This window comes from Lutra lutra, chromosome 7 (assembly GCF_902655055.1).
Source record: "Lutra lutra chromosome 7, mLutLut1.2, whole genome shotgun sequence".
Lineage (NCBI taxonomy): Eukaryota > Metazoa > Chordata > Mammalia > Carnivora > Mustelidae > Lutra > Lutra lutra.
The window spans coordinates 22,392,218-22,408,061 of record NC_062284.1 but is presented as its reverse complement, the minus strand read 5'-3'; positions in this window follow the sequence as shown (position 1 = coordinate 22,408,061).

Below are 15,844 nucleotides of genomic sequence, written 5' to 3'. Positions count from 1 at the left end.
ATATGCAATTCAGTCTTCAGGGAAGCCCCCAAGTTATATTTTGCTGCTCCATCTCCAGTCCATGACCAGTACACCAACTGGATAGCCACGTGGATCACCCATCTTCTATGTTGCCAACATAGAAGGACTCGGGACCTCATCTCTGAGTGAGAGAGATTCAATATTGGTAGGACACCATCTCAGATGATGTAGCCCCATCCCAAGAGTTTGCTGTTGGTTTCCTATGCCTCCTTCAGCAGATATGACACTCCAGAGACATATAACCATGTCAGAGACCTCACTGCTTGTCCAAATGGTCCCATTTCCCCAGTTCACTGTGTTATAATTAAACGTAAAACTGTCAGTTTAAACCCCAAAATGGATTTATTTAGGAATAACAGATAATTGCAATTTCCATGAAAGCTATGGCAAAGCCACAGGCAAGTCTGGAAAAAAAAAGGAAAGGACTATTCATACAGAAGAAAGGAGGTATTAGAAGGGGATTTTGTAAACAGAAAGTTTATTGGGGTAAACTGGGAATTCAAGTGTAGTGACTTTTCACTGGATACTTTTTTTAAGGTCTCTAACAGGTTGAGCTATAGCCCACCAGGAAAACAAAACAAACAAAAACTTTTTTTTTTTTTTTACCTCCTGCTAGGGTAGCAATACATAATTTTCTTCTTCTTCAGGATATAAGGTACCTCTCTTCTTGATGGGTCTGCAAAGGGCTGATAGGCAGTGATGTGGTGGGAGATCTCCTCTGACTGGACTCCTGACTCATTTTAGTGAAGTATTCCTATATTAATATTGCATTTTCCCATTTTGATCAAGATCATTTTTCAAAGGCATCATTGATAAAAATACTAAGTTTTCTGTATTTAGTGGTTTTTGTCCCTCACAGGCCAGGAGAGATTATCCTGGTTGTCATGTATCACTTCAGAGGGAAAGCATATGTCTGGCAAATTAATGCCACATTTGAGGAAAAAAAGTTAGGAAGGGAATTCCAGGACCTTTCTTATGTAAAGCCCATAGATTCTCAAGGTTGTAAGAATTGGAGATCATCTCAAAGCACTGAACCAGCATCTCCTTATTAGGACCATCATTTTTACAAAAGTTTGACAAGCAATAAATATTGAATCAAAACTGCAGTGATAATTTCAAACTGCATGATGAGTATATAAACCAGGAGATCAAACATATGTTACCAGCTAAATACAGGGCTAACTAGGCAGACAAATGTAAGCCATCTGATTTGTTACAAAGGGAAAATAGAACAGTGAATACAGCAAGAATAGAACGCATTGGGGAGACAGTGTAGAGATAAATATAAAGCAATATCTGATACATTTTTTGCAAGACAGAAAAATTTCAAAGATTTTTAAAACCGTATTGTTAATTAAAAAGAACTGTTTGGAACCAAATGCATTATCAGTAGTACAGTCTGTAAAGATATAAATTCAGAAACAATGAATTCAGATAAGAACCCAGCATGAATTAATAATCTAGATGAAGGAAAACTTTTCTGAATCCTGAACCTTCTAACCCTTCAGAAAAAGAAAAAAAAAAAGATTTATTTGCCAGGAGATTATGATAACACTGTTTCTTTTTTGTTTGTTTTGGGAGAGGCTTCTTTTTTCTTTTTTCTTTTTTTAATTTAAATTTTTTTTAAAGATTTTATTTATTTATTTGACAGAGAGAGATCACAAGCAGGCAGAGAGGCAGGCAGAGAGAGAGGAGGAAGCAGGCTCCCCGCTGAGCAGAGAGCCCGCGGGGCCCGATCCCAGGACCCTGAGATCATGACCTGAGCTGAAGGCAGCGGCTTAACCCACTGAGCCACCCAGGCGCCCCTAAATTTCTTTTTTTTTAATTTTAAATTTTAAATTAAATTTCTTTTTTAAATTCAAATTCTAGGGGGGGCAAGGCAAGCACAAGCGGGTGGTGGACTCCATGGAGAGTGGCAAACACCGGGACAGAGGCGGAGTTTCCTCTCCAGCATGTGTGCTGCAGTGACCAGAGCTTGCGCTCTATCCCTTGTGGAAGCGGCCATAGCTCTGCGACTGACCAGCCCAACTGCCACACCATGGGTGGGAGCCCTGCCTCCTGGCGCCCCTGTGCTGGACTCGCCAGCACCCCAACTCCCCCAGGGGATGGAGGCCACCAGGCTCCCTTGGTGGTGATCAGAGCAGCAGTGGCAGGAAGACCCGCCTCTAAGGTGAAGTCCCCCTCCAATTTCCCTCAATTCACTTTTTCTTTCTTCTCCTAATGTCCTCCATGTTATTTTTTATGCTCCACAAGTAAGTGAAACCACATGATAATTGACTTTCTCTGATTGACTTATTTCACTCAGCTTTATCTCCTCCAGTCCCATCCATGTTGATACAAAAGTTGGGTATTCATCCTTTCTGATGGAGGCATAATTGTCCATTGTATATGTGGACCATATCTTCTTTATCCATTGGTCTGTTGAAGGGCATCTTTGGCAACTGTAGCCATTGCTGCTGTGAACATTGGGTGTACAGATGGCCCTGCTTTTCGCTACATCTGTATCTTTGAGGTAAATACCCAAGAGTGCAATTGCAGGGTCATAGGGTAGCTCTATTTTTAATTTCTTAAGGAATTTCCACAGAATTTTTTTTTTTGGAGGAACAAGAACATTATTTATACAATCATTACCCAGTAACCACTCTATGCAAAGTGCAATGTTAGTCATGGTGGGGAATGAAAGATGAATGTGTTCATCTAGAATTTTTAATTTTTTCTTTGTACAGAGGCTATGCATCCTGGATTTTTTTAAAGGGAAACATTTTACGTCTACAGATTGACACTTTCAGTCTTGAATGGATTAAGATTTTTGTTGTTGTTGCTTGTTCGTTTCTCAGTAATCTCTGAAGTTTCATTAAATTATATACCTTAACACAGCAGAGAAACCTGGATTTTGTATATAAAACTGTCCATCTTAAATGCTGTCACAAGTACTGGAGGAGAGGGTTATCTTGTACATGATATTCTTAGAGGTAATAATATATGAACTTGTTTTATACACTCTTGGACTATGTACTTGATGTGTAAAATATGTGCAGTATTATTGTCAACCATCTCTTAAAAGTGAGCCTGTAAATACTGTTGCATAATTTTTTTGGTCAAAAACACTTGGACTAAGTAATGCTATCTGCGTCAGGATGTTCTTCAGTGCCATTTAGCACACCAACTCTCTTTAGTCTATGCAACTAGCAAAAATTTATATGATGCAACAGAACACTACAGTTCTCACACTTTGAATTTCATGTGAGGGATTCTTCACTATTCTTCTGGAACCCAGCTTAGCAAAATTAGAGGAAAGGCCCTATGGAGATTTCTATTAAGGAGGAAAAGAAACCTTCATTTTCAGGCTCAACTGTTGAGTCTACTATATATAACAATAGTGTCTACTATATCAACCCTCTTGCGTTTGCAGAGTATTGGGACTCATTTATGCTTTTTGTGGGGTACATGAATAAAATAGAGAAGCTCAAGTTTTCAGTTCCATATGCCTCCTAAATAAAATAAATAAATAGGTTACACATTGATTTGCAGACACAAGTAGCAAACTATCCTGAGTATTTGTTGTTAAGGGGTTTTGTATGTGTGTGTGTGTATGTCTGCATTTTTTAATAAACAGGTGAAATTGTCCAACTAGGAACAGGTCATTTAACTTTCTGTAAATCAGACAGTTGTATAAAGCATCAAAACTGAAGGGTGGGGACACTGATTGTTGTATTCATTCTAAATTGTTTTGTACGGTCTCATTTGAGATAACTGGTGTAAGAATCTTGAGTGTTTTTTATATTAGAAAAGCAAATAAAAGCGGAAACATATTATCTTTCATTTTACCATAAAAAATTCAATTGTGGGCACTTGGGTGGCTCAGTTGGTTAAACATCTACCAAATAGCAAAAATAAATAAATAAATAAATAAATAAAATCCTTTTTATGGCTGCATAATATTCCACTGCATATATATGTGTGTATACCATATATACATACCAATTTTTCTTCCTTCTTTTTAAATTTTTATTATTATAATTTTAAATAATATTTTATTTTTCAGTGTACCGAGATTTGTTGTTTATACACCACACCCAGTGCTCCATGCAATATGTGCCCTCCTTAATACCCATCACCAGGTTCACTCATCCCCATACCCACCTCCATTCCAAAACCCTCAGTTTGTTTCTCAGAGTCCACAGTCTCTCATACTTCATCTCCTCTTCTGATTTCCCCAAATTCACTTTTCATTTACTTCTCCTAATGTTCTTTGTGTTATTCCTTATGCTCCACAAGTAAGTGAAACGGTATGATACTTGGCTCTCTCTGCTTGACTTGTTTCACTCAGCATAACCTCCTCCAGTCCCATCAATATTAATGCAAAATTTGGGTATTCATCCTTTCTGATGGCTGTGTAATATTCCATTGTATATGTGGACCTTATTTTCTTTATCCATTCATCTGTTGAAGCGCATCTAGGCTCTTTCCACAGTTTGGCAACTGTAGCCATTGCAGCTATGAACATTGAGGTACCGATGACCCTTCTTTTCACTACATGTGTATCTTTAGGGTAAATACTACCACTACTGGGTAGTAGTGCAATTGCAGGGTCATAGGGTAGCTATAGTTTTAATTTCTTGAGGAATCTCCACACTGTTTTCCAAAGTGGCTGCACCAACATGCATTCCCACCAACACTGTAAGAGGGATCCCCTTTCTCCACATTCTCTCCAGCACACATTGTTTACTGTCTTGTTAATCTTTGCCATTCTAACTGGTGTAAGGTGGTATCTCAATGTGGTTTTGATTTGAGTCTCCCTGATGGCTAATGATAATTAACATTTTTTTCATGTGTCTGTTAGCCATCTGTATGTCTTCTTTGGAGAAGTGTCAGTAGTACATGTCTTTTGCCCATTTTTTGACATGATTATCAATTTTGTGTGTGTGGAGTTTGAGGAATTCTTTATAGGCCTTGGATATTAGCCCTTTGTCTGTACTGTCATTTGCAAATATCTTCTCCCATTCCATGGGTTGCCTCTTTGTTCTGTTGACTGTTTCCTTTGCTGTGCAGAAGCTTTTGATCTTGATGAAGTCCAAAAGTTCATTTTCTCTTTTGTTTCCTTTGCCTTTGGAGACATGACTTGAAAGAAGCTTCTGTGGCTGATGTTGAAGAGGTTACTGCCTATATTCTCCTCTAGTATTTTAAATAGATTCTTGCCTCACATTAAGATCTTTTATCCATTTGAGTTTATCTTTGTGTATGGTGTAAGAGAATGGTAAATTTTCATTCTTCCATACATAGTGGTCCAATTTTCCCAGCACCATTTATTGAAGAGGCTGTCTTTTATCCATAGTATATATTTTTTCCTGTATTATTGAAGACTATTTGACCATAGAGTTGTGGGTCCATATCTGGGGTCTCTACCCTGTTTGACTGGTCTATTTGTCTGTTTCTGTGCCTGTACCATGCTGTCTTGGTGATCACAGATTTGTAGTAAAGCTTAAAATCAGACAACGTGATGACCCCAGTTTTGTTATCCTTTTTCAACATTACCTTAGTAACTCGGGGTCTTTTCTGATTCCATACAAATTTTAGGATTGTTTGTTCCAACACTTTGAAAAATGCTGATGGAATTTTGATTGGGGTGGCATTGCAAGCATAGGTTTCTCTGTGCAGTATAGACTTTTTTTAAAGATTTTATTTATTTATTTGACAGACAGAGATCACAAGTAGGCAGAGAGAGAGAGAGGATGAAGCAGGCTCCCCACTGAGCAGAGAGCCCGATGCGGGGCTCAATCCCAGGACCCTGGGATCATGACCTGAGCCAAAGGCAGAGGCTTTAACCCACTGAGCCACCCAGGCGCCCCGACAGTATAGACATTTTAACAATGTTTAGTCTTCCAGTCCATTAGCATAAAAGCTTTTCCATTTTTTTGTGTCTTCTCCAATGTCTATCATGAGTGTTCTGTAGTTCCTTGAGTACAGATCCTGTACTTCATTGGCTAGGTCTATTCCAATGTATACTATGGTTCTTGGTTCTATAGTAAATGGAATTGATTCTCTAATTTCCCTTTCTATATTTTCATTGTTAGTGTATAAGAAAGCAATGGATTTCTGTGCATTGATTTTGTATCCTGCCACATGACTAATTGCTGTATGAGTTCTAGTCGTTTGTGGATGGAGTCTTTTGGGTTTTCCATATAAAGTATCATGTCATCTGTGAAGAGAGAGAGAGTTTGACTTCTTCTTTGCAATTTCAATGCCATTTATTTCTTTTTGTTGCCTGACTGCAGTTGCTAGGACTTCTAGTACTATGTTGATCAACAGTGGTGAGAATGGCCATCCTTGTAATGTTCCTGATCTCAAAGGGAAGGCTGACAGCTTTCCCCATTGAGAATGATATTATCTGTGTGTTTTTCATAAATAGATTCTATGAAGTTGAGGGATGTTTCCTCTATCCCTATACTTTGAAGATTTTTTTTTAACTTTTTAACATTTAATCAGGAATGATGCTGTATCTTGTCAAATGTTTTTTTTTCTTCATCAATTGAGAGGACCATGTGGTTCTTCTCTCTTCTCTTATTGATTTGTTCTATTACATTGATTGATTTGCAAATGTTGAACCACTCTTGCATCCCAGGGATAAATCCTACCTGGTCATGGTGGATAATCTTAATGTACTGTTGGATCCTATTAGCTAGGATCTTGTTGAGAATCTTGGCATCCATATTCCTCAGGGATATTGGTCTGAAATTCTCCTTTTCGATGGGGTCTTTGCCTGGTTTGGGGATCAGGGAAATGCTGGCTTCATACAAAGAGTCTGAGAGTTTTCCTTCTATTTCTATTTTTGAAATATCTTCAGGAGAATAGGTATTTTTCTTCTTTGAATGTTTGGTAGAATTCCCCAGGGAATCCATCAGGTTCTGGGCTCTTGTTTTTTGGGAGGTTTTTGATCACTGCTTCAATTTCATTATTAGATTTTGTCCTGAATAGGTTGTCAATTCCTTCCTGTTTCAGTCTTGGAAGTTTATAGGTATCCAGGAATGCATCCATTTCTTCTATGTTGCTTAACTTATTGGCATATAACTGTTGAAAACAATTTCTGATGATTTTTCTATTTCCTTGGCATTAGTCATAATTTTGTTAATTTGGGTCTTCTCTTTTCTTTTGGATTAGTTTGGCCAGTGGTTTATCAATCTTATTGATTCTTTCAAAGAACCATCTTCTAGTTTCAATTTTGATGTGTTCTGTTGTAGCTCTAGTTTCTATCTCATTGATCTCTGCTCTAATCTTGATTATTCCCCTTCTGTGTGTGGGGTTGGCTAATTTTGTTGTTGATTTTCCAGTTCTTTAAGGTAAAAAAAGGAGTTGGTGTATTTGGGATTTTTCAATTTTTTTTTTTTTTTTTGAGTGAAGCTTGGATGACTATGTATTTTCCCCTTAGGACTGACTTTGCTGTATGCCATAGGTTTTGGACCACTGTGTCTTCATTCTCATTGGTTTCCATGAATTGTTTAAGTTCTTTGATTTACTGGTTGATCCAAACATTCTTTTTTTTTTTAAGTATTTTTTTTTAAAGATTTTATTTATTTATTTGACAGAGAGAAATCACAAGTAAGCAGAGAGGCAGGCAGAGGGAGAGGAGGAAGCAGGCTCCCCGCTGAGCAGAAAGCCCGATGTGGGGCTCGAACCCAGGACCTGGGATCATGACCTGAGCCGAAGGCAGCGGCCTAACCCACTGAGCCACCCAGGCGCCCCTGATCCAAACATTCTTAAGCATGGTGGTCTTTAGCTTCCAAGTGTTTGAATTCCTTCCAAACTTTTTTTTTTTTTTTTGTGATTGATTTCCAGTTTCAAATCAGTGTGATCTGAGAATATGCAGGGGAAAATACCAATTTTGGGGTACCAGTTGAGCCCTAATTTGTGACCCAGGATGTGGTCCAATCTAGATAAAGTTCCATGTGCACTAGAGAAAATGAGTATTCTGTTGTTTTAGGGTGGAATGTTCTGTATATATCTATGGGGTCCACAAGGTCCAATGTGTCATTCAATACTCTTATTTATTGATTTTTTGCTGGGATGATCTATTACTGAAAGTGACGTTTAAGATCCCCTACTATTAATGTATTCATATCAATATGACTCTTTGTTTGATTAACGGTTGCCTTATGTAGTTGGTGCTCCTATGTTGGGGGCATAAATATTTACAATTGTTAGATCTTCTTGGTAGATAGACCCTTTAAGAATGATGTAGAGTCCTTCTTTATCTCTGACTACAATCTGTAGTTTAAAATCTAATTTATCTGATGTGAGAATTGCTAACTCAGCTTTCTTTTGGGGGCCCATTGGCATGAAAGATAGTTCTCCATCCCTTCACTTTCAGTCTGGATGTATCCTTAGGTTCAAAATATAACATTTGTAGACACATATGGACAGGCCCTGTACTTTTATCCAATCTGCAACCCTGTGCCATTTTTATGGGAGCATTTAGGCCATTCATGTTGAGAGTGATTATTGAAAGATACGTTTTTATTGACATCATGTTGCCTGTGAAGTCCTTGTTTCTATAGATTGTCTCTTTAAATTTCTGTTCTATGTCACTCTTGGGTTCTTTCTTCTTTTATAGAATCCCCCCCCATAATATTTCTTGTAGTGCCAGCTTGGTGGTCACATACTCTTTTAATTCTTGCTGGTCTTAGAAGCTCTTTATCTCTCCAACCATTTTCAATATTAACCTTGCTGGATAAAGTATTTTTGGCTTCATGTTCTTCCCATTTAGTGCCCTGAATATGTCTTGCCAGCCCTTTCTGATTAGCTAGGTTTCTGTCAACAGGTCTGATATTATTCTGATGCACCTTCTTCTGTACATGCTAAATCTTTTCCCCCAGCTGCCCTCAGAACCTTCTGTTTAAAATTATGTGTTGTGAGTTTCACAGTCAAGTGTCATGGAGTCTTTCTAGATTTGTTAATCTTGGTGGATATCCTTTCTGCCTCTAGGACATGAAAGCTTGTTCCAATCCCCAGATTGGGAAAATTTTCATCCATAATTTGTTCAGCTATATCTTCTAGTCTTCTCTTTTTCTCCACCCCCTCAGGGATCTCAATAATTCTGACATTGGAATGTTCCATGATATCATAATTCTGTTTTCACAGCCTCTAAGCTGTTTTTTCCATGCCTCCTTCTGACCCTTCTTCTCTATTAGCTTGTCCTCTAGATCACTAATTCTGTCTTCTGCCTGGATTACCCTAGCTGTTAGAGTATTTAGATTAGATTAGATCTCATTGGTAGCATTTTTAACTTCTGGCAGATCAGCTCTCACTTCTGCCCTATGTTGTCACTAATGGTTTTCCCCAACCTAGCTATTTCCTGGGTAATTGTTACCCTGAATTCCCTTCCCAACATAATGTTCATGTCCATATCCAATAGTTCTGATGGAGAGGACACAGTCTCTGATTTTTTACTCTGTTGGGTGTTCCTCCTCCTAGTCATTTTGGTGAGAGGTGGGTGAGGGGATATATAGCTGAATATATACCGCAATACAGGCAAGGTGCTCCCTGGAATGTTTTGGAGCAATCAGAAGTCACCACCAAAAAGAAAGAAAACAGAAAAAAAGATAGAAAGAGAGAGATAAAAAAGAGAAAACCCAGCCAAAATGAGATTTTAAAAGTAAGATTAATAAGGTATATAACAGAAAAGGACAAACAAAAGTAAATGACAAGAAAAAAAAAAGAACCCAGCCAAAATGAACCCCAAGAAGAAGATTTATATAAAACCAGAACAAAAACAAATACACATAAATATTGACAGAAGAAAAAGATAGGAGGGTGGTTATAAATCTTCGATGTGGGCAAGGAAGTTTATTTCCTGGGTGTTATCTTGATATCTTTGTTAAAGGACTCAATTTTCCAAAGATAAAGGGAGATTAAAACTGGTTTATATATAAGGGTAGTATTAAATAGGGAAAAAGGATTACCTTGAAGCTTATATCTATATTTTAAAAAAGGAAAACATGGGTATGTGTATGAAAAAACTTCAGGTTAAAAGGTTATTATGGAATATGTTTTATTAGTTGTAGCGGTAGTGGTAAGTTGTAGTTGTAGTGGTAAGTAGGTTAAAAAATTAAAAGAACAAGAATCATGAGAATGAATTTTTTAAAAAAAGTTGTATCTATGAAATATACAGGTTGGAGAGCTTAATATATTGTTTTCCCGTAATGTTGGGGTTTCACGGTTTTATGGGGACCCTCTGGTGGTTGTCCTCCTGTTCTATTGGCTTGCCTTCTGGGGGAAGGGGTCTGATGAAGTGTTTTTCAGTCGGTCTTGCTTGGATTGAGTGGTCTGTCCCCTATCCAGTGGCTGGGCTCTATGGAAACCAGTTTTTCAGGCTTTTGTTATCTGGAGACTTTTTTTTTTTTTTCCTTAGGAGGCCTTTTGAGGCTTTTCAGAGTCTTAATGGGAAGCAAATTGCACCCAGACCTCCACTTCAGAGAGCAGCCTCAGTATGCTCCCCTCTGGGTGGTCCAGAACATGCAGACACTCTCTCTGCAAACTCCACTGAACAGTGCAACCTCCCACAGGTAGTGCGCACCCCCAGACACTGTCTCAGTGGCTGTCTGAGGTGCCCGCTAGTCTCTGCACTCCTGTGCCACTAAAACCATAAGCAATATTGGTTCAGGGAGCCCGCTTCCAGTGGGTGCATTTGCCAAGACTGCTGTCTGGAGTCCAGGCCTAAGCAGAGTACTTTCAGACCCCACCAGGTCATGCAGGTCAAGGAAGGCTGCTACTGAGGGATCCCAATCAGACATTGTGCTGAGTTCTCTCAGGCATGGGCTGGGAGAGTTCAAACCTTTGGTGGGTGGCAGAAGGCCAAGGTCCTAGAGACCACCAGGTGGCACCCACACCAAGTTCTCTCAGGCATGGAAGGAAATGTGCTGAGGCACTGGGGTCACTCAGGGCATGCAGAGCATGGAAGACCATGGACCTAGAGAGTGCTGGCGGGCGCCCACACTAGACTCTTTCATGAGAGGGCTGGAGTGTGGCCACCAAGTGGTGGTACAAACAGCAGAAAGCTGGAGGCTCAGGACCACAGACTGGAGGCTCTTCTGCACTCTCTCTGGCATGGGTGGTCACCAGTGGTGGCTGTTCTGGGCCCATGGGCTTTGGCCTGTGCCTGTGACCACCCAATTCCACCAGTTGCCCCTTAAGATCTTTTGTTCTTTTTGAGTACTTTAAACCAGACTCCAAGTTAATGCTGGTCCCTAACCACAGGAAACTTTCATATTGGGCTATTCCTTTCCAATGGTTCACTTCTGATGGCTCCCTTCCCCTTCTGTTTATCCTCTGATATCAGTCTGAGCATTCCCACTCTGCTTTACCTGTCCACTGATGCCTTCTGCCCCTGTAGAGATCCTGAAGTGTATAATATTGCATCTCAGGCTGATTTCCTGGGTGTTCAGAGTGTTCTGGTAGATATTTAGCTCTCTTTAGGGGACCAGTTGAAACAGGGTCTCCTACTTCTCTGCCATCTTGCCTCAATATCACTTTCTATGTGATCTCTCACAGTGTGGTCTTGTGATCTTGCTAGACTTCTTACATAAATTTTAGGGCTTTAAAGGCACATGTTCCAAAATGAAAAGAGTCAGGCAGAAGCTTTACCACCTTTTTATGACCCACCATCAGAAGTAACACATCACTCCCACTACATCCTATTCATTAGAAGTGAGTCATTACACAAATTCCTAAGGGAGGGCATTAGAATCAATCTTTCAATGGGAGAAGTTTCAAATAATTTGTGAGCATTTTATATTATTCATGTCCCTTGAAAATAAAGACAAAAATATCATTTTGAAACAACCAAAAAGGAAGAGTATTAATTATCAGTATATCCAAATGTAAATATTACTAAATGTTAATTTAGGTCAAAGAAAAATCATCTCAGGGGGCGCCTGGGTGGCTCAGTGGGTTGGGCCGCTGCCTTCGGCTCAGGTCATGATCCTGGGTCCTGGGTTCGAGCCCCACATCGGGCTTACTGCTCGGCGGGGAGCCTGCTTCCTCCTCTCTCTCTCTGCCTGCCTCTCTGCTTGCTTGTGATTTCTCTCTGTCAAATAAATAAAATCTTTAAAAAAAAATCATCTCAGCTGAAAGTATGAAAATTAAGGAAGAAATGAATATCAACAAAATGGTAAGTATTTTGCTTAATTTAAATAATTATTCACTCTATAATGATACCTCAGTGCATTAAAATCTACATAGAAATAAACAACAAAAAACAGTCTAATAGCTGATAGTAAGGAGGAGGAGGAGGTGTTTAATCAAGCTATAGTCTTCTGAGATCCTTTTAGTTTCAAGAAACTTCTTTGAGTGTCAGTTTTTATTTGATTTATGAAATCTACGATACAGGCTGTAATCCATAGAGTAATCTCTCTCTCACCTACACACTCTATTACATGTATTTACATATTTATTACATATTTATTACATTACATATGTAATAAATATCAGATACTTATTACATAGATTAATAACATAAACTAAAAACCTATGAAAATGATAAATAGTTTAAGAAACTTGCTTACTCAAAGAAAAAGAGCAAAAGAGGAAAAATTGATGATTGATGAAGTAGGACAAATATAGGATATAAAATACAAGAAGGGTAAAGCTGAATCTAATGATATTGATGATCTACAGGGGTGATTCAGATGAGGAAGAAATGGGAAAGGAAACAGAATAATAACTCTTCCTTTCAGTACAGTTCAGAACGGTAGAACCATGTTAATGTTCCATACCAGAAAAAAAAAAATTAACAAGGATAGGAGAAATTTTCTAAAATGGAATTGTATGAGTTTGTAAGGCCTACCATCATAAAATACCAGATATTGTTTGGCTTAAACAACAGAAATGTATTTTCTCACAGTTTTGGAGGATAGAAGTCCATGATCAAGTTGTTGGCAGGTTTAGTTTCATATGATGCCACTTTCCAAGCTTGTAAATGGGTTCCTTCTCTTTGTGTCCTTACATGGTCTCTTCTCTGACTGCACCCATCCCTGGTGTTTCTTTGTGTGTCCAAATTTATAAGAATACTGCACTAAGTACATCAGGACTGATCCTAACAGCTTCATTTTAACTTAATGACCTCTTTAAATTCACGATCTTCAAGTACAGTCACATTTTGAGGTACTACGGTTTAGGGCTCAATATATAAATTAGGGGACAGCACAAGATCCAGTTCATAACAGGAATACAAAGAAAACCAAACAAACATACCGTATTTCAAATGAATAATGTAAATACACCAAAGAACTTACCCAAGTAATTTTTGAACCAGTATTTTGATTATATGTCCTCACTCTTGAGATAATAAGAAATGTAATCAAATATTGAACTGTAGTTGGTAGGTTTGTTTTTCATAGCTGTATGGGCTTGAAAAAACTACTTTCTGTGTATTCTAGGATTGAGCAAATAAATGAATATGTTTACGATAATGAGACCAGGTTTCTCATTACGGAGAAGGGAATTTCAAAGAGGGCAAGGAAAAGTACATGAATGAATTCTATGGTGTTGGACTGCTATCAGTATGAATTAGTGGTTTTTAATATGTAGATATGTGTATATATGTATGTAGATATACATATATGCATATGTGTACATGCACATTTGTATATAGGTTTGTCCACTGGGAGGCCTTATAAGAAAAAGCATCATAATAACAATGAGCACACCTAGCGCCACATTTGTTTTCTACAATATCATTTTCCCCTTCAAACAACCAAATCTCCTTGGAGAAATGGCTGATTCCAAGGCAGAGACAAGGAAAAAATGAGGTGACTCTAAAAGTATCCTGTTGTGATTTAAAAAATACAAGAAAACACACTCAAAAACTGATAGATATATGTCAAAAGGATATAGCAGCTGGTTTGAATGGACTTCCATGAACAAATTTGGATAATTTCAGCATCAAAATCAATACTGATAGTATCCAATTATAAACTATTGAATAAAGATCTATGAGTTCCTCCTGATAAAAGTAAATGAATAATGAAGTAGAAGGAAAAGCTTCTCCTTATAGAAAAACAATAATAAATGAAGAAAGAATAATTCAGTTATAAAATCAGTTGACAACCATCATAATAATAATAACTGGTTTACACAGGAATCATAAATGAATATTATATGTATTGGATCACATTCTGATAAACAAGAGATTTACATAGCCTTAAAATATTTTCCTATAAATGGGCGCCTGGGTGGCTCAGTTGGTTGACCAACTGCCTTCAGCTCAGGTCATGATCCCGGACTTCCAGGATCGAGTCCCGCATCGGGTTCCCAGCTCCCTGGGGAGTCTGCTTCTCCCTCTGACCTTCTCCTCTCTCATGCTCTCTGTCACTCATTCTCCCTCAAATAAATAAATAAAATCTTTAAAAAATATTTTCCTATAAAATAATTACTAATTAGAACTTAACACATTTTGACCACTAACACTTCTCTTATTATCTCTGAGAGATTTACATCACCCTCAAAATGGAAATCATAATCATCAACCCCTCATCACCCATTTCTAATTTTTGCAATTCCTCTAAGACATAAATAACAGGAATTGTTAAAATGTTTAAAAGAACCCAGCAATATTAGGCATGCACTAAATGCTAACATATTTTCTCTTTTCTAAAAAGGACCAAAGATCAGCAACTTTGAGTGATTAGGCAACATTTCAGGAAGAATAAAAAGTAACCCATCTTGAAATAAGTCAAGCAGAGAGAGTCAATTATCATATCGTTTCATTTATTTGTGGAGCATAACAAATAGCATGGAGGACAAGGGGAGATGGAGAGGAGAAGGGAGTTGAGGGAAATTGGAAGGGGAGGTGAACCATGAGAGACTATGGACTCTGAAAAACGATCTGAGAATTTTGAAGGGGTAGGGGGTGGGAGGTTGGGGGCACCAGGTGGTGGGTATTGTAGAGGGCACGGATTGCATGGAGCACTGGGTGTGGTGCAAAAATAATGAATACTGTTATGCTGAAAAAAATAAAAAAAATTTTGAAAAAAAAAGTAACTCATCTGTCAGTGGATCATGGTCTCCTTTTTTGGATAAGGTGTAGAGAACACAACTGGTAAAAAACAAAAGAAGGTATGAGTTACCATACTAGACAATATCAGCCAGTCTGACTTCAGGAATGAAATGAACAATTTACTCCACTGAGACCATTAGACCCCTTACCTGATCAATTATTTTCCTAATTTGCCCACCCTAAAAGGTCTTTTGTTCCCTTCCCACCCCAGACTCTGTCACCTCCTGACTCAAGCTTCTGGATTATACTTTCTCCATTGTCTCCCTCTTTCCTTCCCTTTTGTAGTTGTGATTACCTCCGCCCAAGATATCCTTTTTCTGGGCCAGAAGTTGAGGAAGAGTGTAGGCCCAGGAATTCCAAAGTCTTTCCTCTTTTCAAACTCTCTAGGTTCCTTCTTTGATTTGTTGTAAGTGGTCTCAAGTCAGAAGTGTTTCCTCTCAGAATGTATTCTTGCTGCTTAGGGTGCTTCTTCCTCTTCCCCTCTAAAATTTTAATTTTCCCTTTGCGCAGGCCTGTGCATGCAAAAACAACATTATGTGGTGGGGACTGGTATTTACTCTGAGGACCAAAATTAACCCTATTCACTTGCCGAATGATTAACACTTATTCTATAAAATAAAGGGTCATAATTTTGGTCAATATCTGACTCTGAAACTAATCCTCTGGCCTCATCCACTGAGGATTGGACAGAGGGCCTTGAGAGGGGGACCCTAGTAGGCTCCGCCCACTGCCATGCTCAACCTACAGAAAGGCTGAGGACAATACAGGTGGTGC